This window comes from Pseudophryne corroboree, unplaced genomic scaffold, assembly GCF_028390025.1.
Source record: "Pseudophryne corroboree isolate aPseCor3 unplaced genomic scaffold, aPseCor3.hap2 scaffold_364, whole genome shotgun sequence".
Classification (NCBI taxonomy): Eukaryota; Metazoa; Chordata; class Amphibia; order Anura; family Myobatrachidae; genus Pseudophryne; species Pseudophryne corroboree.
In genome coordinates, this window is record NW_026970017.1 from 235,285 (window position 1) to 261,296 (window position 26,012).

General features: G+C 46.7%; 1 non-coding gene across 1 annotated transcript; it reads right to left on the reverse strand.

The window, feature by feature from the left end:
- Positions 1–18,927: 18,927 nt before the first annotated feature.
- TRNAN-AUU (transfer RNA asparagine (anticodon AUU)) lies at positions 18,928–19,001 on the reverse strand. The gene has a single exon. It is a non-coding gene; the product is annotated as a tRNA-Asn (tRNA).
- Between the last annotated feature and the right edge of the window lie 7,011 nt (positions 19,002–26,012).

Sequence of the window (26,012 nt, forward strand, 5' to 3'; positions counted from 1 at the left end):
ATCAAGAGAACGGTGTTGGTATTGTAAAAATACACACAGCTCCTGGTATTTCCTGGTGGTCTCCCATCCAAGTACTAAAACCAGGACCAACACTGCTCAGCTTCCATGATCAGGAGAGATTGGGCAAATCCAGTGTGCTGTGGCTGTAGATGAGCTCGTGGTTTCTGTTAGAGCTCTTCTACTTCTAACTTCTGGTACATAAAAGAATATGTGTAAAAATTAAATGTACAGTACCATGAAAAGGGTGTTGGTAGTTTAAAAACACCTAAAGAATCTGATAATACATGGATGGGAGACTGCTTGGTAGTAACAAAGTCCAATACTGCTTTGCTTCAAAGATCAAATGAGATTGGGCATATCCAGTGTGGTGTGGCTTTAGATAAGCTTTGTGGTTTCTGTTAGAGCTCTTCTACTTCTAACTACTGGTACATTAATGAATATGTATAAGGTTGTAGTTTATCCAATATCCCTTTACTACCTTACCTCCCCCCCCTCCCCTCCCCTCCCCTCCTTATAGCTTCCTTTGTTCTCTCCTCCTCGTGTGTGCGTTATTTGTTTTCTCATACGTCCTAGAGGATGCTGGGATCACATTAAGAACCATGGGGTATAGACGGGATCCGCAGGAGACATGGGCACTTTAAGACTTTCAAAGGGTGTGAACTGTCTCCTCCCTCTATGCCCCTCCTCCAGACTCCAGTTTTAGAATTGTGCCCAGTGAGACTGGATGCACTACAGGGGAGCTCTACTGAGTTTCTCTGAAAAGACTTATGTTAGTTTTTCTTATTTTCAGGGAGGCTGCTGGCAACAGTCTCCCTGCTTCGTGGAACTTAGGGGAGAGAAGTATGACCAACTTCTAGTGAGTTCAATGGCTCTGCTTCTGGCTGACAGGACACCATTAGCTCCTGAGGGTGCTGATCGCTGGGTACGCCTAGATGCCCACTCCCGTAGCCTGCCATCACCCCCTTACAGAGCCAGAAGTCAGAAGACAGGCGAGTAGCAGAAGAACAGAAGACTTCTTCTCCAGTGACGGCATTCTGAGGTACCACGCAGCGAGCGGAATGCTGTGCGCCATGCTTCCACACAAACACAGGCACTGCAGGGTGCACTGCAGGCGACGTCAGATGCCAATTTGGGTCGACATAGGAATCAGTATCCGAGTCAGTATCAGTGTGTAGTAACATTTTTGCGGGCCTGAGGGAAAAGAAGCATAGCCATGAACATCACATCTATTCTCTACGTCTGTGTCTGGGACACAGATTTATCCAACCTCACTCTGATATTATTGAAACTTTCACCCAGTCAGTTATTGGTGGTGCCAACAGGGCCACCATCATATGTCTGCATTCCTAATATAGTTTCCTCTTGGGAAAAACATTCAGCCACCGACATGTTGACACACATGTACCAAGTACCCACAGACACATCGGCTTATGGGGGATAGACCTACAGTAAATCTGTCAGAGGGACAGAGAGGATTTTTCAGCTCACAACCCAGCGCCAAAAGTACACAGTCTGGGAAATAATAAACTCTATAGTGATAGACTTGTAACGCTCTATAGATGTGCTGGTGAGGTGAGGAAGAAGCCCCGCCGCTGTAATGGCACGCTTCTGTCCCGCTCAGAAACAAATAATTAATTACGCTGGCGGGGTAAGGACAGTGCCCAGGCACTAATGTCCACTTTTGCCAGCCTTTTGTGAGGAATTTATGCTGCCCAGGGTTCCCCCCCCCCACCCACCCACATGCCCTGCACCCTGCAGTGCCTGTGTTTGTGTGGAAGCATGGCGCACAGCATTCCGCTCGCTGCGTGGTACCTCAGAATGCCGTCACTGGAGAAGAAGTCTTCTGTTCTTCTGCTACTCGCCTGTCTTCTGACTTCTGGCTCTGTAAGGGGGTGATGGCAGGCTACGGGAGTGGGCATCTAGGCGTACCCAGCGATCAGCACCCTCAGGAGCTAATGGTGTCCTGTCAGCCAGAAGCAGAGCCATTGAACTCACTAGAAGTTGGTCATACTTCTCTCCCCTAAGTTCCACGAAGCAGGGAGACTGTTGCCAGCAGCCTCCCTGAAAATAAGAAAAACTAACATAAGTCTTTTCAGAGAAACTCAGTAGAGCTCCCCTGTAGTGCATCCAGTCTCACTGGGCACAATTCTAAAACTGGAGTCTGGAGGAGGGGCATAGAGGGAGGAGACAGTTCACACCCTTTGAAAGTCTTAAAGTGCCCATGTCTCCTGCGGATCCCGTCTATACCCCATGGTTCTTAATGTGATCCCAGCATCCTCTAGGACGTATGAGAAAACAAATAACGCACACACGAGGAGGAGAGAACAAAGGAAGCTATAAGGAGGGGAGGGGAGGGGAGGGGGGGGGAGGTAAGGTAGTAAAGGGATATTGGATAAACTACAACCTTATACATATTCATTAATGTACCAGTAGTTAGAAGTAGAAGAGCTCTAACAGAAACCACAAAGCTTATCTAAAGCCACACCACACTGGATATGCCCAATCTCATTTGATCTTTGAAGCAAAGCAGTATTGGACTTTGTTACTACCAAGCAGTCTCTCATCCATGTATTATCAGATTCTTTAGGTGTTTTTAAACTACCAACACCCTTTTCTTGGTACTGTACATTTCATTTTTACACATATTCTTTTATGTACCAGAAGTTAGAAGTAGAAGAGCTCTAACAGAAACCACGAGCTCATCTACAGCCACAGCACACTGGATTTGCCCAATCTCTCCTGATCATGGAAGCTGAGCAGTGTTGGTCCTGGTTTTAGTACTTGGATGGGAGACCACCAGGAAATACCAGGAGCTGTGTGTATTTTTACAATACCAACACCGTTCTCTTGATGCATTCCATTTTGAAACATTGGGGCAGATCTATTAAGCCTGGTGAACTGATAAAGTGCAAGGTGATAAAGTACCAGCCAGTCAGCTCCTAACTGTCATTTTTCAAACCCAGCCTGTGACATGGCAATTAGGAGCTGATTGGCTGGTACTTTATCACCATGCAAATTATCATTTCACCAGGTTTAATAAATCGTCCGCTTATTCATTTATGTACGAGTAGTTAGAAGTAGAAGAACTCTAACAGAAACCACTAAACTCATCTACAGCCACACCACACTGTATATGCCCAATATCACCTGATCTTAGGCCTGGTTTGTTCTTGGATGTGAGACCACCTGGGAATACCCGGTGCTGTAGGTAGTTTTATACTACCAACACCGTTCTCTTGATGCATTCTATTTTGAAACTTATTCATTGATGTAGAAGTTAGAAACAGCAAAAATCATCTACAGCCGCATCACACTGGATATGTCCAATCCAGTGGCGTAACTAGAAATTTTTCTCCCCCAAGCCAAAAAATTCTTCGGCGCCCCCCCCCCCCTTCATGCTCCATAATTGGGAGCAAGAAAGGGATAAATATGCGCGCGCCCAAGGCGCGCGCGTCAAAAAAGGGGCGTGGTTTTGTTGGAGTGGGCGTGGTTTCACATAAAGGGGCGTGGCATTGCAGGAAAAGACTACCTTATACCCCAGTTTTGCAACCTGCACGCCCATACGTTGGCCACCACAGGAAAGAAAAATAATCCTGATTCATGCCCCTTATTTGTCATTTTTCCTCCTTATAGTAATGCCCAGTATACATTATGCCACATACTGCAATGGCCCTTAGACATTATGCCGCACACAATAATGCACGACACAATATGCACACACTGTAATGCCCCCGACACATTATGCCACACACCGTAATGTCTGTGACACATTATGCCACACACCGTAATGCCTGTGACACATTATGACAGGAATCGCAATGCCCGTTATACATTATGCTACACACTGCAATGCCCCTGATACATTATAGCACATACAATGCCTGTGACACATTATGACACACACCGCAATGTCCGTGATACATTATGCCACACACTGCAATGCCCGATACATTATAGCACATACAATGCCTGTGACACATTATGCCACACACTGCAATGACCTTGAGACATTATACCACAATGCCTGTGATATAGTATACCATACACCGTAATGCCTGTGACACATACCGCAATGCCCTGCCTGTTATACCCTATGCCACACATCGCAATGCCCGTTATGTATTATGCCACACTGCAATGACCCTGAGACATTATACCACATACCACAATGCCCGTGATATAGTATACCACACACCGTAATGCCTGACACATTATGACACACACCGCAATGTCCGTGATACATTATGCCACACACTGCAATGACCCTGAGACATTATACCACATATCACAATGCCCGCAATATAGTATACCATTCACCGTAATGCCTGCGACACATTATGACACACACCGCAATGTCCGTGATACATTATGCCACACACCGTAATGCCCATTACACATTAAGTCCTACAGTAAGGCTTCTAATTACTTTTCAATTACCTGCTCGTTGTCAGGGGTTTCATGCACTGGGTGTCATGCTCGTTGCCAGGGGTTTCATGCTCTTGGTTCCATGCACGGTGCCAGGGGTTTTCATGCTCAGGGTGTCATGCTCGTTGCCAGGGGTTTCATGCACTGGGTGTCATGCTCGTTGCCAGGTGTTTCATGCACTGGGTGTCATGCTCGTTGCCAGATGTTTCATGCACTGGGTGTCATGCTCGTTGCTAGGAGGTAGTCCTTGTTGCTAGGGCTGTGCTCCCAGTGCCACATATGTCCCCAGTGCCAGATATTCCCCCACGGTGCCAGGTACTTACATGCCTTAGTGCCAAATATAGTCGTCCCCCCCATGTGCCAGGTACACATATGCCCCCAGTGCCAGATATTCCCCCCCAGTGCCATATATGCCCCCAGTGCCAGATATTCCCCCCAGTGCCATATATGCCCCCCGTGCCATATATGCCCCCAGTGCCAGATACCCCCCCCAGTGCCATATATGCCCCCAGTGCCAGATATTCCCCCCCAGTGCCATATATGCCCCAGTGCCAGATATCCCCCCCAGTGCCAGATATGCCCCCAGTGCCAGATATTCCCCCCAGTGCCAGAAATGCCCCAGTGCCAGATATTCCTCCCTCCTCCCCCGTGCCATATATGCCCCCAGTGACAGATATTTACCCCCCCCCCCGCCGTCGCTTTTTGGAGGGACACGGAGGGCACAGCTCGTCTCTCCTGTGTCCCTCCTGCTGCATCATCTCCGGCGGCCGCGGGTCTAATAGGGGGAAGTGCCGGTTCATGAGCCAATTAGAGCTCACGGACGGCACTTCCCCCTATAAGACCCGCGGCCGCCGGAGATGATGCAGCAGGAGGGACACAGGGAGGCGCGCTGTGTGCCCTCCGTGTCCCTCCAAAAAGCGGCGGAGGGAAGGAGACTGCAGACTGACATGCGGACGCTCGTCCGCATGTCAGTCTGTTGTAAATCAGTGGCGCACCCGCAGCCCCTCGCCCCCAAGCCACCGCGAGGACTGCGGGGGCAGTAGTTACGCCACTGGTCCAATCTCATCTGATGATGGAAGCTAAGCAGTGTTGTGCCTGGTTTGTTTTTGGATTTCAAGTCCTGCCTTCTGGTTTGGCCACGGCACCTCGGATATTCACCAAGGTCATGGCCGTGATGACGACCCTTCACCATCAGAGAATCAGGATCCTGCCAAATCTGGACGACTTGCTGATCCTGGTGAACTCCCAAGAGGTTCTCCACAGTTATCTGGAACTGGCAGTCCAATTCCTAAAAGTCCACGGGTGGCTCATCAACTGAAAAAAGTCCTCGCTGGTCCCTGCTCGGAACATTGTGCACCTAGGGGCACTGCTGGACACACACAGCCAACAATTGTTTCTGTCTCCAGAGAAAGTCCTGAAAATTCAGGACAGTATCGTCCTCTCTCGCCCAAGAGTGTTGATACACACAGCGATGCAAGTACTAGACCTCATGGTGTCGGCTTTCGATATGGTAGAGTACGCTCAATTTCATTACCGCCCTCTGCAGAGGTTAATCCTCTCCAAGTGGGACGGCCTGCCTCATCGGATGATGTCTCAAATGATCTCCTTGACTCCGGAGGTTCGTCTGACACTGAGCTGGTGGCTACAGGACCAACAGTTGAGCAGGGGCCATCCCTTCTGGATCTCCAACTGTGTCCTCCTGACAATGGATGCCAGTCTTTTGGGCTGGGCCATGGTGTTGGAGCAACACTTTCTCCAGGGTCGGTGGACCAGGGAGGAATCTCTCCTCCTGATATACATTCTGGAATTGCAGGCAGTGTTCAATTAATTGACACTGGCCCTGCCTCTAGTACAGAACAGGCCTGTTCAAGTACAATCTGACAACGCCACCACGGTAGTGTACACAAATCATCAAGGCGGCACTCGAAACTGCATGGCAAAGCTGGAAGTATCAAAAATCCTCCGTTGGGTAGAAAGTCATCTGACAGCAATATCGGCAGTGTTCATTCCCGGAGTCCTCAACTAGGAAGCGGATTTCCTCAGTCGTCAGGACGTTCACGCTGGAGAGTGGAGAGGCCGCAGCAGAAATGTCAGCACTGGTGTCAGTAGGTGACTGAGGCAGGGATGACTGGGAGATAGTGGGTGACTGAAGCATGTATGAGTGGGAGATAGTGGGTGACTGAGGCCGGGGTGACTGGGAGATAGTGGGTGACAGGGAGATAGTGGGTTACTGAGGGAGGGGTGATAGGAAGGGGTTGGGTAAGTATGGGAAGAAAGTGGGTGACAGGTATAATAAATGACTAAGGCAGGGGTGATAGGGAGATAGTGGATGACTGTGGCAGGGGTGACAGGGACAGTAAGAGACTGAGGCAGGGGTGACAGGGATAGTGGCTGACTGAGGCAGGGGTGACTGGGAGATAGTGGGTGACTGAGGCAGGGTTGACAGGGATAGTGGGTGACTGAAGCAGGGGTGATAGGGTGACAGTGGGTGACTAAAGCAGGGGTGACTGGTATAGTGGGTGACTGAGGCAGGGATCGCAGATATAGTGGTTGACTGAGGCAGCGGTGACTGGGAGATAGTGGGTAACTGAGGCAGGGGTGACAGGGAAAGTGTGTGACTCAGGCAGGGGTGATAGGGAGATAGTGGGCTGCATATCTCTGCCTCACTGCAGCAGCACATTCCTGCTTCAATGACAGCAGCACATCCCTACCTCACTTATAGCAGCACATCCCTGCCTCGCTGACAGCAGCACATCCCTGCCTCGCTGACAGCAGCACATCCCTGCCTCGCTGACAGCAGCACATCCCTGCTTCGCTGACAGCAGCACATCCCTGCTTCGCTGACAGCAGCACATCCCTGCCTCGCTGACAGCAGCACATCCCTGTCTCGCTGACAGCAGCACAGCACTGCTTCGCTGACAGCAGCACATCACTGCTTCACTACCAGCAGCACATCCCTGCCTCACTGGCAGCAGCACATCCCTGCCTTACTGACAGCTGTATATAGGGCCTAATTCAGACCTGATCCCTGCTGTGCATATTCACACAACAGGAGATCAGGTCTGAAGTGCATGTGTGCTGGTGCCGCAGTGCACCGGCACATGCCAGAGATGCGATCAGCATCTCTGCCCAATGAGCGCCTCTGCCTGATTGACAGGCAGAGGCGGTCACTGGGCAGGAGGAGTCGGGCCAGCGGCGTTGTGCCGCCATTTTGGGGGCACAGTCAGGACAACGCAGACATGACCGGACCGTATGGGGGCGGGCCGTGACGGCTGCGTGACCCGGACAGCAACGGGCCTTATTTACTAAAATCTCAGATAAATTTTATGGCATTTATGTGCAGTCTAGTTTGCACAGTTGATAGAGTGTTGATCTTGCACTATCAATGTAAGCCTCACATAGGTTTGATACACATGTAAGTTTGTTTTTATTTTACTACATTGTGGTTTGTGGCTCTATACCATGTAATGCATGTCTTTTAACAGTAGTCAAGTCTTCCAATGTGCTTGTTAGTGAAACCCAATAGATAGCTTTATTTTATTTTGTTTCTTCAAATATTGAATGCATATGTCTTATAACTTTTTTTTTTTTCAATATACAGGTTGAGTATCTGTATATACATTTTTATTATAAGATTTTCAATGACACAAGTACATCCAAGTTGCAGATTATGGATTGTGAAGGACAAATCAACCATATAAACAATTTAAGCAATTTAAATTGCATGCAGGTAGTAGAATATCAAACTCCTTGGATGAGAGTTGGTCGTAATAAACTAGGATAGAAAAGAATAAAGTAGAAAATAAGATTTTAAACCTACCGGTAAATCTTTTTCTCGTAGTCCGTAGAGGATGCTGGGGACTCCGTAAGGACCATGGGGATTATACCAATGCTCCAAAACGGGCGGGAGAGTGCGGATGACTCTGCAGCACCGATTGAGCAAACATGAGTTCCTCCTCAGCCAGGGTATCAAACTTATAGTATTTTGCAAAGGTGTGTGAACCCGACCAAGTAGCAGCTTGACACAGCTGTAGTGCCGAGACCCCTCGGGCAGCCGCCCAAGAAGAGCCCACTTTCCTCGTGGAATGGGCCTTGACTGATTTCAGTAACTGCAATCCAGCCATAGAATGCGCTTGCTGAATCGTGTTACAAATCCGGCGAGCAATAGCCTGCTTTGAAGCAGGGGCACCAATCTTGTTGGTTGCATACAGGACAAACAGCGCTTCAGTTTTCCTGACTCTAGCCGTCCTGGCCACGTAAATTTTCAAAGCCCTAACCACATCAAGTAACTCGGAATCCTCCAAGTCACGCGTAGCCACAGGCACCACAATAGGTTGGTTCATATGAAAAGATGAGACCACTTTTGGTAGGAATTGAGGACGGGTCTGCAATTCCGCTCTATCCACATGGAATACCAAATATGGGCTTTTATGTGACAAAGCCGCTAATTCCGACACTCGCCTAGCCGAAGCCAAGGCTAATAACATGACCACCTTCCATGTGAGATATTTTAACTCCACTGTTTTAAGTGGTTCAAACCAGTGTAATTTTAGAAAACTTAACACCACGTTAAGGTCCCAAGGTGCCACCGGAGGCACAAAAGGAGGCTGAATATGCAGCACTCCTTTTACAAAAGTCTGAACTTCTGGAAGAGAAGCCAATTCTTTTTGAAAGAAAATGGATAAGGCCGAAATCTGGACCTTAATAGAGCCTAATTTTAGGCCCAAATTCACTCCAGTTTGTAGGAAGTGAAGGAAACGGCCCAGATGGAATTCTTCCGTAGGAGCATTCCTGGCCTCACACCAAGAAACATAATTTCGCCATATACGGTGTAATGTTTTAACGTTACATCCTTCCTAGCCAGCCTGAGTCAGGTCATTCCCCTCATCAGGCTTTTGCAGAAGAAGCTGGAGACATTGAAGGAGGAGCTAAAACAGAGCGATTCCGCTAGGCATGTGGGACTTGTGGATGGAGCCCTTAATTCGCTTAACCAGGATTCAATCTGTTGAAATCAGAGCAATAAATTTTGGCCACCGTGCTCGATCCTAGATTTAAAACCTACATTGTATCTCTCTTTCCAGCAGACACAAGTCTGCAGAGGTTCAAAGACCTGCTGGTGAGAAAATTGTCAAGTCAAGCGGAACGTGACCCGTCAACAGCTCCTCCTTCACATTCTCCTGCATCTGGGGGTGCGAGGAAAAGGCTAAGAATTCCGAGCCCACCCGCTGGCGGTGATGCAGGGCAGTCTGGAGTGAGTGCTGACATCTGGTCCGGACTGAAGGACCTGGCAACGATTACTGACATGTCGTCTACTGTCACTGCATATGATTCTGTCACCTTTGAAAGAATGGTGGAGGATTATATGAGTGACCGCATCCAGGTAGGCACGTCAGACAGTCCGTATGTATACTGGCAGGAAAAAGAGGCAATTTGGAGGCCCTTGCACAAACTGGCTTTATTCTACCTAAGTTGCCCTCCCTCCAGTGTGTACTCCAAAAGAGTGTTTAGTGCAGCCGCTCACCTTGTCAGCAATCGGCGTACGAGGTTACTTCCAGAAAATGTGGAGAAGATGATGATCATCAAAATGAATTATAATCAATTCCTCCGTGGAGACATTCACCAGCAATTGCCTCCAGAAAGTACACAGGGATCTGAGATGGTGGATTCCAGTGGGGACGAATTAATAATCTGTGAGGAGGGTGATGTACACAGTGAAAGGGGTGAGGAATCGGAGGATGATGAGGTGGACATCTTGCCTCTGTAGAGCCAGTTTGTGCAAGGAGAGATTGATTGCTTCTTTTTTGGTGGGGGTCCAAACCAACCAGTCATTTCAGTCAGCCGTGTGGCAGACCCTGTTGCTGAAATGATGGGTTCGTCAATGTTTTTCTTTTCAATCTAAGCCCCTGCAGTTTTCTGTAAGAATCTGCTTCGCTATGATGATCAACAAGTCACAAGGGCAAACACTCAGGGCTGGAGGCGTAGATCTTAGGACCAGCTGCTACAAGCATGGCAAAGGTGTCACTATCATTGGTGACACCCAGAGAGGCAGCGAGGGAGATTGTAATGCAGTGCGCGCAGATAAGCAGCGCAATGGTAAAATGGAGGCATGGTCTCATAGGTAGGGGTGTGGCCTGTTGGCCTGAATCTCCATTTTGTTGCTCCGGGTATCCCGGGGGTTGAGTGCTGCACCCGGGGACTAGTGTGTGAGTGGTGCTGGCTCCTGCACAGTGACAGAAACTGGGTGTTGCACGTAATGTCACAGTGAAACACCCATATTCTGTCACTGAAGAGGAGCCGGCACTTTGGTGTCACCCCCCTTGGCGGGTGACACTCGGGTGTGGGCCGCAACCCCGTTGTGATGCCACTGACCCATGGGAAGCTTTACGTGGCTTACCCATGTGTTAGTAGCCCCAAGCATCTTTTGTGTTAGTCCCTGAAGAAAAACTTCAAATATTTACAAATAAATTTTGTAATCAATGGGCCTAATTCAGTAAGGATTGCAAATTCTGCTAAGTAGCAGAATTTGCAATCCTTTGGTTCGCATGCTGGGGCCACCCAGCATGCCGCCTCCCTTCTTGACCACGCTGAAATTGCAGTCGCAGTGCAGTTCAGCGTGATCATAAAAAATGGGTTAGCCTCCTGTTGGTGCAGACTGTATGTGTGCGCAGGAAGCCGCCACCATTTTTGTGATCGCAGCTGCTGCATGTGATGTCATGCAACCGCTCTGACCACGCCTCCTGTTTCTCCGTTGCCGACCCCATTTTGAAGCCCTGCCCACGCACCGCTCCATCTCCGACTTGGAAATGGAGTGTTGCTGACCCCCCCCCCCCAGCACCGATTGACAGTCAGAGGCGATCGCATTAACTGCGGGGTGCTGCAGAAAATGCAGGCGCATGCGTATGCTCTTAGCAATTTTTGCAGTTGGACTGCTTATTGCGATTGCAATCCAACCTGAATCAGGCTCTATTACCTATCACAATGCACTGCGGGTAGTACAAAATGGGGTTAATATAAGAGAAAACCCCCCAGAGCTGTGCTCCTTAACTGTCCCTGGTGGCTAGTGGAGCAGCTGCCCAGTAATCAGTGTCCACGCCAGTGCGCACATGGCCCGCCCCCTACAGCCACGCTGGATCACGGTATAGTGTGGGCACAGAAGTCCCTTACCTCCCTTTCATCAGCGGCCTCGTGATCCCGGAGGGCGGTGTGTGTGTGACTTACCTTAGGAAGAAACCGGAGCCTCCGCTGCAGTGACCCAGCAACCAGGGCGCGGGAGTATACTGCGCCGCTGGGAGTGATGGAGCTGCAGTAAAGATGTCTATTAGACCTAGCCTGCTGCAGCCCTTGTAGATTCTTATAAAAAAAAGTTCTTCTTTTCTTGTCAAAATTAATAGCTAAGAATAGGCTGCCTGAGGCAGCCCCCTCTTAAGTGGCCTGCTACTGAAGGCACCAACTACAAACTGAGCTCCCTGTTCATGGAAGCGAGGTTATAGAGGAGGGGGCGCTGAGCATCTTGGGAACAGTCAAAAGCTTTGAGCCTGTTGGTGCCTCAGATCAAGATCCTACTCTACACCCCAATCTGAATCCTTGTGGAGTCCAGTGTACCCCACAGAAGAAATGAATGTGTCACACCCATTGGCAGCAACATTAGAATAGCTGCTGATGGGCACAATTGAGAAAGGAAGGGGGGAAAACATTTGAATCCAGCACATATATGTAATTTGAATATGTAATTTGTACCTTCCTACTTTAAAATGTAATGGATGAACCTCACCCTGTGAGAACTATCTTCATGATCAAGAGATCTCATACGCAAGAAAAGCATGTGCTGGGATAGGGCTGTGGAGGGCGGCTGCTCGGGCACACACCCGTCAAGTTAAGGAGATTCAACTGAGGAAGCACAAGGGAACTGCAGGGAGACCACATATTTTCAGGTGAACATGAGAGGGCGGAAGGCTGCCTAATACTGAAGCACCCTCAAACATCAAACCATATGCAACAACTAGTACAAGCATTCCTGGGGAAAGGTCTGCAGCAGACGGATTTGCATACGGTGATGTCATCCAAGCAATGGGCATAGTTGGCTGCAACCCTCGTCTGCATATGAAAAGAGAAAATGGTCACGCAGGGCATGGCGGCCTTTGTGGGGTTGCGCTTGGATGACCCCTAGATCGCTTTATACACCCCCATCAGTGTGGGGCTCATGTCGGCCATGCCCAAGCCCCTGAAGCATTCAAGCTGATTTCTTGCAGCAGCTGCACCCAGTAACAGCTCCAGAGTTGCTCTACAAGACAAGTAAAAGGGTGTGAGCCCTGCAGCACCACCTGTAGTTTGCATACACACATATATAGGACAGCATCTCTTATATGCCCCAGGGGCAATAAAATAGTAGCCTTATCTAGGGTATCCGTCCATGCCGCTACAGCACTACACACCCAGGCCGACGCAATTGCCTGTCTGAGTAAGGTACCTGAATGTGTATAAATGGACTTCAGGGTAATCTCCTGTTTGCGGTCAGCAGACTCTTTGAGGGTAGCCGTATCCTGGGACGGGAGGGCTACCTTCTTGGATAAGCGTGTTAATGCTTTGTCCACCCAAGGGGAGGATTCCCATCGTAACCTATCCGTTGATGGGAAAGGGGAATCCTTTTGGAAATCTGCAGGAGATTCCCAAGCTTTTTCACATAACTCGTTCAGCTCGTGTGAGGGGGGAAAGGTTACCTCAGGCTTCTTTCCCTTGTACATATGTACCCTCTTGTCAGGGATAGGGGGCTCCTCTGTGATGTGCAAAACATCTTTTATTGCCATAATCATATATCAAATGTATTTTGCCAATTTTGGCTGTAACTTTGCATCATCGTAATCGACACTGGAGTCAGAATCCGTGTCGGTATCTGTGTCAACATCTGGATAGTGGGCGCTTATGAGACCCTGACAGTCCCTGCGACATAGGATTAGGCATTGGTTGAGACCCTGACTGTCCCAAAGCTTCTGCCTTGTCTAATCTTTTGTGCAATGAGTTTACACTAGCATTTAAAACATTCCACATATCCATCCAATCAGGTGTCGGCGGAGACACCACGTTCATTTGCTCCCGCTCCTCTCTAATATAGCCTTCTTCCTCAGACATGTCGACACACGCGTACCGACACACCACACACACAGGGAATACTTTTACTGAAGACATTTCCCCCACAAGGCCCTTTGGAGAGACAGAGAGAGAGTATGCCAGCACATACCCCAGCGCTATATAACCCAGGAACAGCACAGTAACTTAATGTTTGAACAATCGGTGAGGGGGAACATCTTGAAACCCCAGTTTGTACCCTTGGGACACTATTTGTAAAACACACGAGTCCATGTCCGAATGAATCCAGAACTGACTGAAGAGTTTTAGACGTGCCCCCACTGGTGCGGGCTCCTGCAAGAGAGCCCCAGCGTCATGCAGTGGATTTGGCAGAAGCAGAGGATGATCTCTGCTCCTGCGATCTTGAAGAGGATGCAGACCTCTTCTCTCTTCTCCTTCCTCTACCTGCAAAGAAAGGGGAATCTTAACTTCTTGCATATCTATTGGGCCGAAATGACTGCATCAGATAATGATGCGTCTTCATCCGTTGGGAGGGAACATAGGGCAAGAAGGTTGACTTACCTGCGGGAGCTGCCGAGATCAAATTAACTAGGCAGTCACCAAACAAGGCTTCACCTTCATAGGGAAGAGACTCCCTTTCTTCTTGGAGTCAGCATCAGCATTCTCTTGGTGAATCCACAATGCCCTCCTATCCGACACTGCCATGAAATTGGCCCGTGAACTCAAGAGTCCTATATCCCTTGCAGTCTCACGTAAGTATGCTGCAGTGTCCTTGATATGATACAACGTAAGGAGTATCCCATCTCTCCAGGGTATCTATATCGGATGACAAGGTATTCGACCAATTCTTGAATATTACTACTCACCCATGCACATGTAATGGCAGGTCTAAGTAATGTACCCGTGGTTACATAACTAGAAATAATGTAGCTTCCTGCATACGATCCGCTGGATTTGTGACAGGGCCCCGTGCAGAACAGGGGGTGACTCCCACTTTATTCTGTCCGCGGCGGGAAATGAATAAACAACCAGAATCCTTTTGGGGATTTGAAACCATCTTGTCGAGCTGGCCCAGACTTTCTCAAACAGAGATGGAGGAACGTTACATCAGCTTTCATTATATATCTATATATACATACATATAGACCCCTTTGTCAGGAACAGCAGGGTCTTCAGTGATTTTAATATGTCCTTAATATCCACAATCATGTACTGAATGCTCCTTGCCAATATTGGATCTAATCAGGAAACATTATGGTCGACATAAGTATCAGTATCCGTGTCAGTATCAGTGTGTAGTAACTGGGCAAAATAACATTTTTGCGACCCAGCGGGGCCTGAGGGAAAAGAAACATAGCCATGAATATCACATCTATTCTCTACGTCTGTGTCTGGGACACAGATTTATCCAACCTTACTCTGATATTACTGAAACATTTACCCAGTCAGTTATTGGTGGTGCCAACAGGGCCACCATCATATGTCTGCATTCCTAATATAGTTTCCTCTTGGGAAAAACATTCAGCCACCGACATGTTGACACACATATACCAAGTACCCACAGACACACCGGCTTATGGGGGACAGACCGTCAGTAAATCTGTCAGAGGGACACAGAGGATTTTTCAGCTCACAATCCAGCGCCAAAAGTACACAGTCTGGGAAATAATAAACTCTATAGTGATAGACTTGTAATGCTCTAAAGATGTTCTGGTGAGGTGAGGAAGAAGCCCCGCCGCTGTAATGGCGCGTATCTGTCCCGCTCAGAAATAATTAATTACGCTAGCGGGGTAAGGACAGTGCCCAGGCACTAATGTCCACTTTTTCCAGCCTTTTGTGAGGAATTTATGCTGCCCAGGGTGCCCCCCCCCCCCCCGTGCCCTGCACCCTGCAGTGCCTGTGTTTGTGTGGGAGCATGGCGCGCAGCGTTCCGCTCGCTGCTCGGTACCTCAGAATGCCGTCACTGAAGAAGAAGTCTTCTGTTCTTCTGCTACTCACCTGTCTTCTGGCTCTGTAAGGGGGTGACGGCAGGCTGCGGGAGTGTGCATCTAGGCGTACCCAGCGATCAGCACCCTCAGGAGCTAATGGTGTCCTGTCAGCCTGAAGCAGAGCCATTGAACTCACTAGAAGTTGGTCATACTTCTCTCCCCTAAGTCCCACGAAGCAGGGAGACTGTTGCCAGCAGCCTCCCTGAAAATAAAAAAAACTAACAAGTCTTTTCAGAGAAACTCAGTAGAGCTCCCCTGTAGTGCATCCAGTATCACTGCGCACAATACTAAAACTGGAGTCTGGAGGAGGGGCATAGAGGGAGGAGACAGTTCACACCCTTTGAAAGTCTTAAAGTGCCCATGTCTCCTGCGGATCCCGTCTATACCCCATGGTTCTTAATGTGACCCCAGCATCCTCTAGGACGTATGAGAAAACAAATAACGCACACACGAGGAGGAGAGAACTAAGGAAGCTATAAGGAGAAGAGGGGAGGGAGGGGGGGTTGAAAGGTAAGGTAGTAAAGGCATATTGGATAAACTACAACCTTATACATATTCATTAATGTACCAGTAGTTAGAAGTAGAAGAGCTCTAACAGAAACCACAAAGCTTAGCTAAAGCCACACCACACTGGATATGCCCAATCTCATTTGATTTTTGTAGCAAAGCAGTATTGGACTTTGTTAATACATGGATGGGAGACTGCTTGGTAGTATCAGATTCTTTAGGTGTTTTTAAACTACCAACACCATTTTCTTGGTACATTTAATTTTTACATGTATTCTTTTATGTACCAGAAGTTAGAAGTAGAAGAGCTGTAACAGAAACCACCAGCTCATCTACAGCCACAGCACACTGGATTTGCCCAATCTCTCCTGATCATGGAAGCTGAGCAGTGTTGGTCCTGGTTTTAGTACTTGGATGGGAGACCACAAGGAAATACCAGGAGCTGTGTGTATTTTTACAATACTAACACCGTTCTCTTGATGCATTCCATTTTGAAACATTGGGGCAGATCTATTAAGCCTGGTGAACTGATAAAGTGCAAGGTGATAAAGTACCAGCCAGTCAGCTCCTAACTGTCATTTTTCAAACCCAGCCTGTGACATGGCAATTAGGAGCTGATTGGCTGGTACTTTATCACCATGCAAATTATCATTTCACCAGGTTTAATAAATCGGCTGCTTACTCATTTATGTACGAGTAGTTAGAAGTAGAAGAACTCTAACAGAAACCACTAAGCTCATCTACAGCCACACCACACTGTATATGCCCAATATCACCTGATTTTAGGCCTGGTTTGTTCTTGGATGTGAGACCACCTGGGAATACCAGGTGCTGTAGGTAGTTTTATACTACCAACACCGTTCTCTTGATGCATTCCATTTTGAAACATTGGGGCAGATCTATTAAGCCTGGTGAACTGATAAAGTGCAAGGTGATAAAGTACCAGCCAGTCAGCTCCTAACTGTCATTTTTCAAACCCAGCCTGTGACATGGCAATTAGGAGCTGATTGGCTGGTACTTTATCACCATGCAAATTATCATTTCACCAGGTTTAATAAATCGGCGGCTTACTCATTTATGTACGAGTAGTTAGAAGTAGAAGAACTCTAACAGAAACCACTAAGCTCATCTACAGCCACACCACACTGTATATGCCTCTTCTTACATTCCGCTGCACTTATTGTGGGGTAGCCGCAATCCCTTCTGCTGTACGGTTCCACATTACATTGTTTCTTGTCACTTCCTGTTGATGCAGTAAGGAAACATCCAGGAATTACAGCAGCTTAGTTTTTTTTTTTTTTAACTGGGGCAATTTAGCTAGATCACAGGGCAATTTAGCTCCTTTGGTCCTTTTTTTAGGACCAGTTAATCAGACAGTTGAGCAAACTGAAAAACAGCTAACAGGAAATTTCCACTTAAATGGTATTTTCTAATCTTATCTGACCATGACTAAGAATAAAGGATACACAAGATAAACTCTTAGAGCCATGGACCTTATCCATGTTTAAGCTCCATCAAATCTGTAATCAATAGCACTACATGCTCCCACTTTACCACTGTACTATATACTCTACCTGTGTTTTTAAGGTAAAAACACCATTTAACCCCAGTGACACTTGAATTAAAGCAGCAGCCTCTGGAATAGCATTCCTTAGCATTAATCCCAGGAAATCTGCAATCTTCACGCTCTTTGATAGCCATGCTACATTGCTGTTTACTTGGATGGAGCAGAGAGCACAACATCAGGACATAGGAAATATTACAATGCATGATAAGAAAGGTGTGAGCTCTACAGCAAGGCCTCTAACCCTTTGCCAGTGCCAAATACATAGGGCTTAACTCAGATCTGATCACAGCAGCAAATTTATTAGCTAAAACCATGTACACTGCAGGGGGGGGGGGTGTATAATATGTGCAGAGAGAGTTAGATTTTGGTGCGGTGTGTTCAAACTGAAATCTAAATTGCAGTGTAAAAACAAAACAGCCAGTATTTACCCTGCACACAAACAATATAACCCACCTAAATCTCTCTGCAAATGTTATATCTGCCCCCCCCCCATCCCTGCAGTGCACATGGTTTTGCCCACTAGCTAACAAATTTGCTGCATCTGGGAATTACAGCAGCTTAATATTTCTTTTTACAGAAGGTTCAGCAAATTAAATTATTTAGTGAAATACTGTAATCATAACAGTTACAGGGATATTGTAGGTAGATTTATTGTCAGTGGATAAATGTAAAAATTAAACCCTTAGGCATAGTTCCAAAATGCTGTCATTGCAATCCAGATTTTAAGGATATCATGCTTGAGCACAGGTGACTTAATTAGAACTTCGGTCAATGTGAATTAACCATTGGACTCAACCATGGTTATCCTTAAAACCCAGGGGTCTATTTAAGATCGATCTTAATCGATGTTGGGCTTCCAGGTTGAAAAAAACACACACATTTGTTTTCACATTAAACAGACTTCCACATGAGAAAGCAGCAAGGATGCAGTGGCGTTAATGTTTCCTGGTGTCAACTTGTATTATTTCAGTAGACATTGAAATGAGGATGCATCTTGCTGCCTTTCCAATGAAGCAAGTTTAATTTAGTAATAGGTGAAAAACCATCCTTACAAAGGTGTTAATCAGAGACTTGGCTTTGTGGACACTTTTCAGAGAACAAATTTGTTAGCATAAAAATAAAGCCAGAAAATGAAGAGCTGTTTAATCACTCGATTGGATTTTTCTGCCAGCATATTTTTTTTTCTCTGCAACCCACTGCTAAATTGTGCTTCCTAGCTGTTTTTTATAAAATCACTGAATCAAATCTAACTCTGATTACATCAGAGAAGGCCATGTACCCTACACCATAAGAGGAGGTTTGAAATTTTGACTTGTCTACTTAAATATCACCAAAATCTGATCACAAGGTTAATTACGTCCCTGGGTGGGATTGAACCACCAACCTTTTGGTTAATAGCCAAACACACTAACCGATTGCGCCACAGAGACACTTTGCAAAAGTCCATACTGACAAAGGCTAATAAGCATTCATCTAAAACGTTTCCTAGAAAAACTTTAAAAAGTCAATAATCTGGAGAGTTTTTGTAAGATGTTTCTTCCATCAACCAACGAAGAAACACATTGGTACTTTCCCATGATGAGTGAGTGCTTCAGGATCTCTTGCACTTACATGTGCAGCAGAGTACTGCAATGGAAGCATGCTGGGCCCATAACCCAGAGGTAGGCAGATTGAAACTATCCTCTGCTATATGCATTTTTTTTGTTAATTAAAGTAATCCAAAACTGGGATTGATATTTTGTCTCTTTTATTTTTACTTAAAGTACAATAACTTTTACCATTTTAATTTGTTTTAATAGTATATTGACAGTATTATTTTCTTTCTAAAATCCACTTCATTTTCTTTACCCTATTATTAAAATGGTAATTGAAGAAGAGGAATTGTTGCTTTGACTGCAGCATTCCCGGGGTTAACTGGTGTTTCTTCAAGTCACAAGGTATGGAGCTGCTGTATAGTTACTCGCAAGTCAGTAGTTGTATGATGCTCACACCTGTTAAGCTGGATACACACAGAATGCCCTACACAGGGGGTGAAATGAGCGCCCCCCCCCACCCCCCGTACGCTCAGCACACATCACGCTGTGCTGAGCGGGGGGAGAGATGTGTGCTGAGCAGTTCGCTCAGCACACATCTCTCCCCAAAATCGGGCCGTGAATACGGACCTTTAAACTGGATCCACACTTAGATTATCTGTCCAATTTTTTTTTCTAGTTGAAACAAAATTATGCTAATATGTGGCAGCAAATTACAATTGACCATTTGTTCACAAACACTGGAAAACATCCAAAAATGGTCATTTAGATAAATTGGTTAAATCCATTTCATTTAGCTAATTTATCCAAACTACCTTTATTGTATCTTTGTGGGTGAATGATGTGTGGGTCAGTGTTGAGGGTGGTGGAGGAGATGGGTAATAGGCACAGCAGGGTGTGGACAGTCAAATAGTGTGCTTAGAGGTTCAGAGTCATTGTATGAGACTCTGGCAACAGTGACTTGATGAGTCTGGTGTCCATAGGGTGGGACGCATTAACCTTTTTATGCTATTGAAATAGTTCTCCTCCTGACCGACGCAGTTCCTTGCTCCGAGGTTGGTGTATTGTCCTGTTGCAGCGCCTCTCCACTGTGGTCACAGTGAGCTGTGTGGTGTTGCTGGCGCATGCCAATCTCCCCCCAACCTCCCTCTTGCATTTCAGACCTACGTACGCATGATGGGATCTTGTATGATATGCGCGTGTGCTGTAGAGATGAAAGTGGGGGTGAGGAGGCAGATCGTGAGATGGGGAAACTTTGTGGACTGTTAGCGAAGGGGAGCACTGGGCAATCTGAGTTGCAAAGAGGGCAGCAGAAGAGGTTATTGCATGTGCACTGGTGACAGGTCCATCCTTGGTGGCCAGCCTCAGTGGTAAAGGGGTACATGAGCTAGTGTCCCTTGGCCAGCCATGTACCATGGCCACCTCCCTACCTCCTATATATTCTCCCTGATCTGTCACTTTGTTACGGTCTGCTGCTGGCACTGGTGTATCGTCCTGCAGTTGCCGTCTCCGCCCATTGCTGTGACTTCCCCCAGAGTTAGCCACACAGAGTGACAGATCTGGGAAAATATATAGGAGATCATTACTTTCACTTGCAGCCTACCTTATTTTTTGCAGCCTAGCATGCTCCTGACCCCTTCTCTCACTAATACTTATACAACATTCATGAACTCATCTTAAGGTTTCTTTATTATTCAGTCACACTGTCTTGGATCCAAACCATTTCCTGTGGCATTGCAGTCAAACAATTGAGCTATTTACCCTTGCATAGAAAGGTATAATCTAAGCTAGAGAATTCTATTTGGAGCTCACCTTGTACTTTGTGAAGAAATAATCAGCTTTGTGGCTGAGCAGATATATGGAGTGTGTGGCTGCACACTGCATTGATCTGCTGAGTTGCAATGCTAATAATTTTTTTTTTTGCAAAGTACCAATAGCTTCATTGTGAAGGTGGAAAGAAGGGTGTTACGGCATGGAATGTACAAACTGCGAGACCCTGCTGGTAGCGCCTTTGTCTATTTAGTAGGAAGGGCACGTAACAGCCGGGGGGCAATGGAGGAAGCCCCTTTAGGGCTGGAGCCCGGCGGCAACTGACTCCGTTGTCTCTGGCAGTTCCGCCCCTGGACTAGAGGAATGGTCAAGAACATGGCAACATTTAATGCCAAAAAATGCAAAATCATACACGTCTCAAAAATGCAAAGGCTAACTATAATATTAAGGGCATTATAATGGCAAGAGGAAAGCTATCTAAGTATTACTATTTCAGGTAAGCAATGTAACAAAGCAATAGGAAAGGCAAGTCAGATGCTTGTTTGCATAGGTTAAAGAACCAGTAGCAGAAAAAAGTAATACAGGTTGAGTATCCCATATCCAAATATTCCGAAATACGGAATATTCCGAAATACGGACTTTTTTGAGTGAGACTGAGATAGTGAAACCTTTGTGTTTTGATGGCTCAGTGTACACAAACTTTGTTTAATACTCAAAGTTATTAAAAATATTGTATTAAATGAACTTCAGACTGTGTGTATAAGGTGTATATGAAACATAAATGAATTCTGTGAATGTACACACACTTTGTTTAATGCACAAAGTTATAAAAAATATTGGCTAAAATGACCTTCAGGCTTTGTGTATAAGGTGTATATGAAACATAAATGCCTTCTGTGCTTAGATTTAGGTCCCATCACCATAATATCTCGTTATGGTATGCAATTATTCCAAAATACAGAAAAATCCGATATCCAAAATTCCTCTGGTCCCAAGCATTTTGGATAAGGGATACTCAACCTGTAATGCCACTGTATAGGTCCTTGGTACAGCCACATTTAGAATCCTGTGTTCAGTTCCAGAAGCCATATCTCCAGAAGGCTGTAAATACATTAGGGCAACTAAAATTGTGCATGGCCTACATCACAAAACTTACCTGGAAATACTAAAAAATGTTGATGTGTATAGTTTGGAGAAGGGAAGAGGGAACATACAGTAATAGAAACATTTAAATATATAGAGAGGAATGTAATAGGGTGTGAGAATCAGAAAGTGAGAGATTTTGTGTTTTTTCCTGTTGTTTTTTTTGTTTTTGTTTGATTGTTTGTTTTTAAAGTGGCAATCCTTTACATGGCAAAACCAGGTTGATATTTGCCATGTAAAGGATTGCCACCGTGGGCATGTGTAGAAGGGGCACTGCTACTGTTGGCATTATGTGTGTAAGCTGCACTGATATGGTGGTTATGTGTATAAAGGGCACTGCGACTGTGGGTATTATTATTATTATTATTATTACATGCGGTGTAATGACAATAAGATAGTGCTACTGTGTGGCGTATTTTGATTTGGGGTGCTATTGTGTGGCCATGCCCCTTCCTTGTGATACCACACCTTCTTTTTTTAAGGAGCGCACTGTCCCTTTATTAAGTATTGGAGAGAGGGCCCAAATTAATAGTTTGCAGGGAGGCGCCAAACACCCTAGCACTGGCCCTTTGGTAGGGGACAGGATTTGCTTCTGCTTGTGCACATATGTTATGATTGCCAGCCAACAGCACTGGTTTTGCCTATAACACTAACTATAAATATTTTGAATTGGTCCTGGACCACCAATCCAAGGCACCCCTGCAAGTGTCCTGAGGCACCCCAGGGTGCAGTTTGAGAACCACTGGTCTAGTGAGTACCCAGGATAATTATTGTAGCTGGTCTGCGGGTAACAGCTCTCAGATCCACTTCTAGAAAAAAATGCAGCAATGTAATTTGAGTGACAAACTGCAGAGATGAACCCTTTCTGTGACTGCTGCACAGGGATCACACAAACTCTATTCATAGGGCTGACTTCACTTAGGGGAGATGTTCTCACCCCGCAAAGAAGTGCGAGTATATACCGCACTTACGGTACCATTGGATTTACAGATATTTTCTTGCAATACACTATGGGGGTCATTCTGAGTTGATTGCTCGCTAGCAGTTTTTAGCAGCCATGCAAACGCATTGTCGCTGCCCACTGGAGAGTGTATATTCACTTTGGAGAAGTGCGAACACTTGAGCAGCAGAGCGCCTGCAAAATCGTTTCAAAATAAGACCAGCACTGTAGTTACACTTCGTGTGCGTTGATTCTAACAACCGAGGGACGGCTTTTGATGTCACACACCCATCCAGCGAATGCCCAGCCACGTCTGCATTTCTTCTGCCACGCCTGCATTTTTCCAAGCACTCCCTGAAAACGGTCAGTTGCCACCCAGAAACGCCCTCTTTCTGTCAATCTCCTTGTGGCCTGTTCTGTGATTGGAATAATCGCTAGAACTAGTGCAAAACCACAATGGACTTTGTACCCGTACGATGCGCATGCACATTACGGAGCATGCGCATGCACAGATTAGCCATTTTTTTCAACTGATTGCTACGCAGCGAACAACGGCAGCATGCGATCAACTCGGAATGACCCCCTATATACATAGAAACATGGATTTTTACTGCAGGAATTATGGTTAGTTTAGGGGTATCGGTTAGGGTCAACAGAGGTGTAGCTAGGGGTCCAAGCGCCCCTGGCAAAGTAAGGGACTGGCGCCCCCCCTTTCGATAAAGCATTGCAGTCCATTGGCGGTTACCATGTTGGAGCCACAGCAACTGACCCCCTCCCCCACACGCTGCCCTACATCATCGGCTGGGATTCACTGTTGGTGTGAAGCCACTGGGAACAGTCTGGTAGCATTAGCAGCAGTCTGTGTCATAGATAGGGAAGGCAGAAGGTTAACTAGCTAATAGCAGTCTGCTGGCAGCAGAGGCTGGGCGGGGGGCTGAGAATGAGCCAACGCTGATCAATGTCCAGTCTGCTTAGACAAAAATATTTTGTGATCAGGGCTGGTTCTAGACCAAAGGAGCCAATGGCAAAAATTTCCTTTGGCACCCCCCCCCCCCCCCACACACATACACACACACCAAAAAAGAACATATCCCAGTTTAACATAACGCTATGTGGTGCAAGGTGTGGAGCTGGTTACTTGTATCAGACCTCTGACATTTGCCTTTTCACCCATATTGCATACTTTTTCTTGCAGGTTGTGTCTTAATTCAAGAAGTGTTCTAAGTACTTCAGCTTAGTATCTTTACTGACCCCTCTTTACCCCACACTACATAACTGACCCCTCTATACCCTACACTACATCACTGACCTTTCTATAACCATCACTGCATTACTGACCCCTCTATACAGTACACTGACCTCTATATACCTGCTAGTACATCCCTGATGCCTATATTCCCTAAGCTAAATCCCTGATGCCTCTATTCCCTACGCTACATCCCTGACGCCTCTATTCCCTATGCTACATCCCTGACGCCTCTATACCCTACGCTACATCCCTGATGCCTCTATTCCCTACGCTACATTCCTGATGCCTCTATAACCTACGCTACATCCCTGACACCTCTATACCCTACGCTACATCCCTGACACCTCTATACAGTACAATGCATTACTGATCCCTCTAGACCACAGGTTCTCAAACTCGGTCCTCAGGACCCCACACAGTGCATGTTTTGCAGGTCTCCTCACAGAATCACAAGTGAAATAATTAGCTCCACCTGTGGACCTTTTAAAATGTGTCAGTGAGTAATTAATACACCTGTGCACTTGCTGGGTTACCTGCAAAACATGCACTGTGTGGGGTCCTGAGGACCGAGTTTGAGAACCACTGCTCTAGACCATACATCCTCATTACATCAGAGAGATAGTGAAACACTGGAAAAAATAAGGATAAAGTGGACTACAGAAACTGATGCTCTAAACAAAGGAGAGAGAGAGAAAAGCACAAGGGAAAGTGGGCAATCGGAACACCATAGAGAGAGGAGAGATAGAAATGCCTGAAAAAGTAAAGGGGGTTGGGTATGGCATCCGGCGCTCGGGATTCCAGCAGTCACATGATACCTAATCCTAACCCTCTGGGGGGGGTGGCGGATAGGGCTAACCCTCAGGGGGTGGCTGCTAGGACTAACCCCCCCCCCTCCTAGTGCCTTCCCTAACACCCGCTCCCCCGGTCCTAACCCTCCCTCCAATACTCGCCTTCGGGATGTTGGCTGTCTGTGTGCCGGCACCAGTCTCCCAAGTGGTGTCAGGATTCCAACATCGGTCAAATGACCGCCGGTATACCGTCTGCCGGGATGGTAAATGTATCCTGAGGACAGGTAGTGAGTGTGGAGGGATAGGTGGTTCAGTAAAATGTAACAGCTCAAACTGCGATCATTCACTGATAAATTGATTTATAGCTCTCCCTTTTTAACCATTGCAGTCATAAAAGCAATGTTTTTTAAACTTTTAAATAAAGCTTGTTAGCATCCCCAGCACACTGTATATGCTGGGAGATGTAGTTCTCAATATGAAAACATTTAATTACTGTATGAACTCTAATTCCCCAACTGAAACCTCTTACAAACACACACTCCTAAATCTAGTACACACACACACACACACATTTCCCCAGTACTGACAACTCTCATCACTTCCACACACTGACAACTCCCTCCTGCTCCTCTCCCCACTGACACTGACAGCTCCCTCACAGTCACACACATCCTCCACCCCCCCCCCACACACACACACTGATAGCACACATGCACAAATCCCCCCCTCCTCGACACTAACTGTCACGGACTGCTTGGGCAGCAGGGGGCAGGCTCTGACTTGAAGTGCTGAAATTCAACAGCTCTCTCGAACTTGCAAGGCATGGCTGTGCAGCTGTCTCCAGCCATCTCCTTGCCCACTGTGTAATTTGTGGCGTTCTCTGATGTTCCCCGCTCTGCCTCTACAACCGGCACATAATGTACAGCAGTGGTGACTCCTGAGTATGGGCCTGGAGAACTCCGCCTACCGGGGGGTAGGGATTAATAATTTCAAAGGAGCAGAGCTAGGAGTGAAGCAGT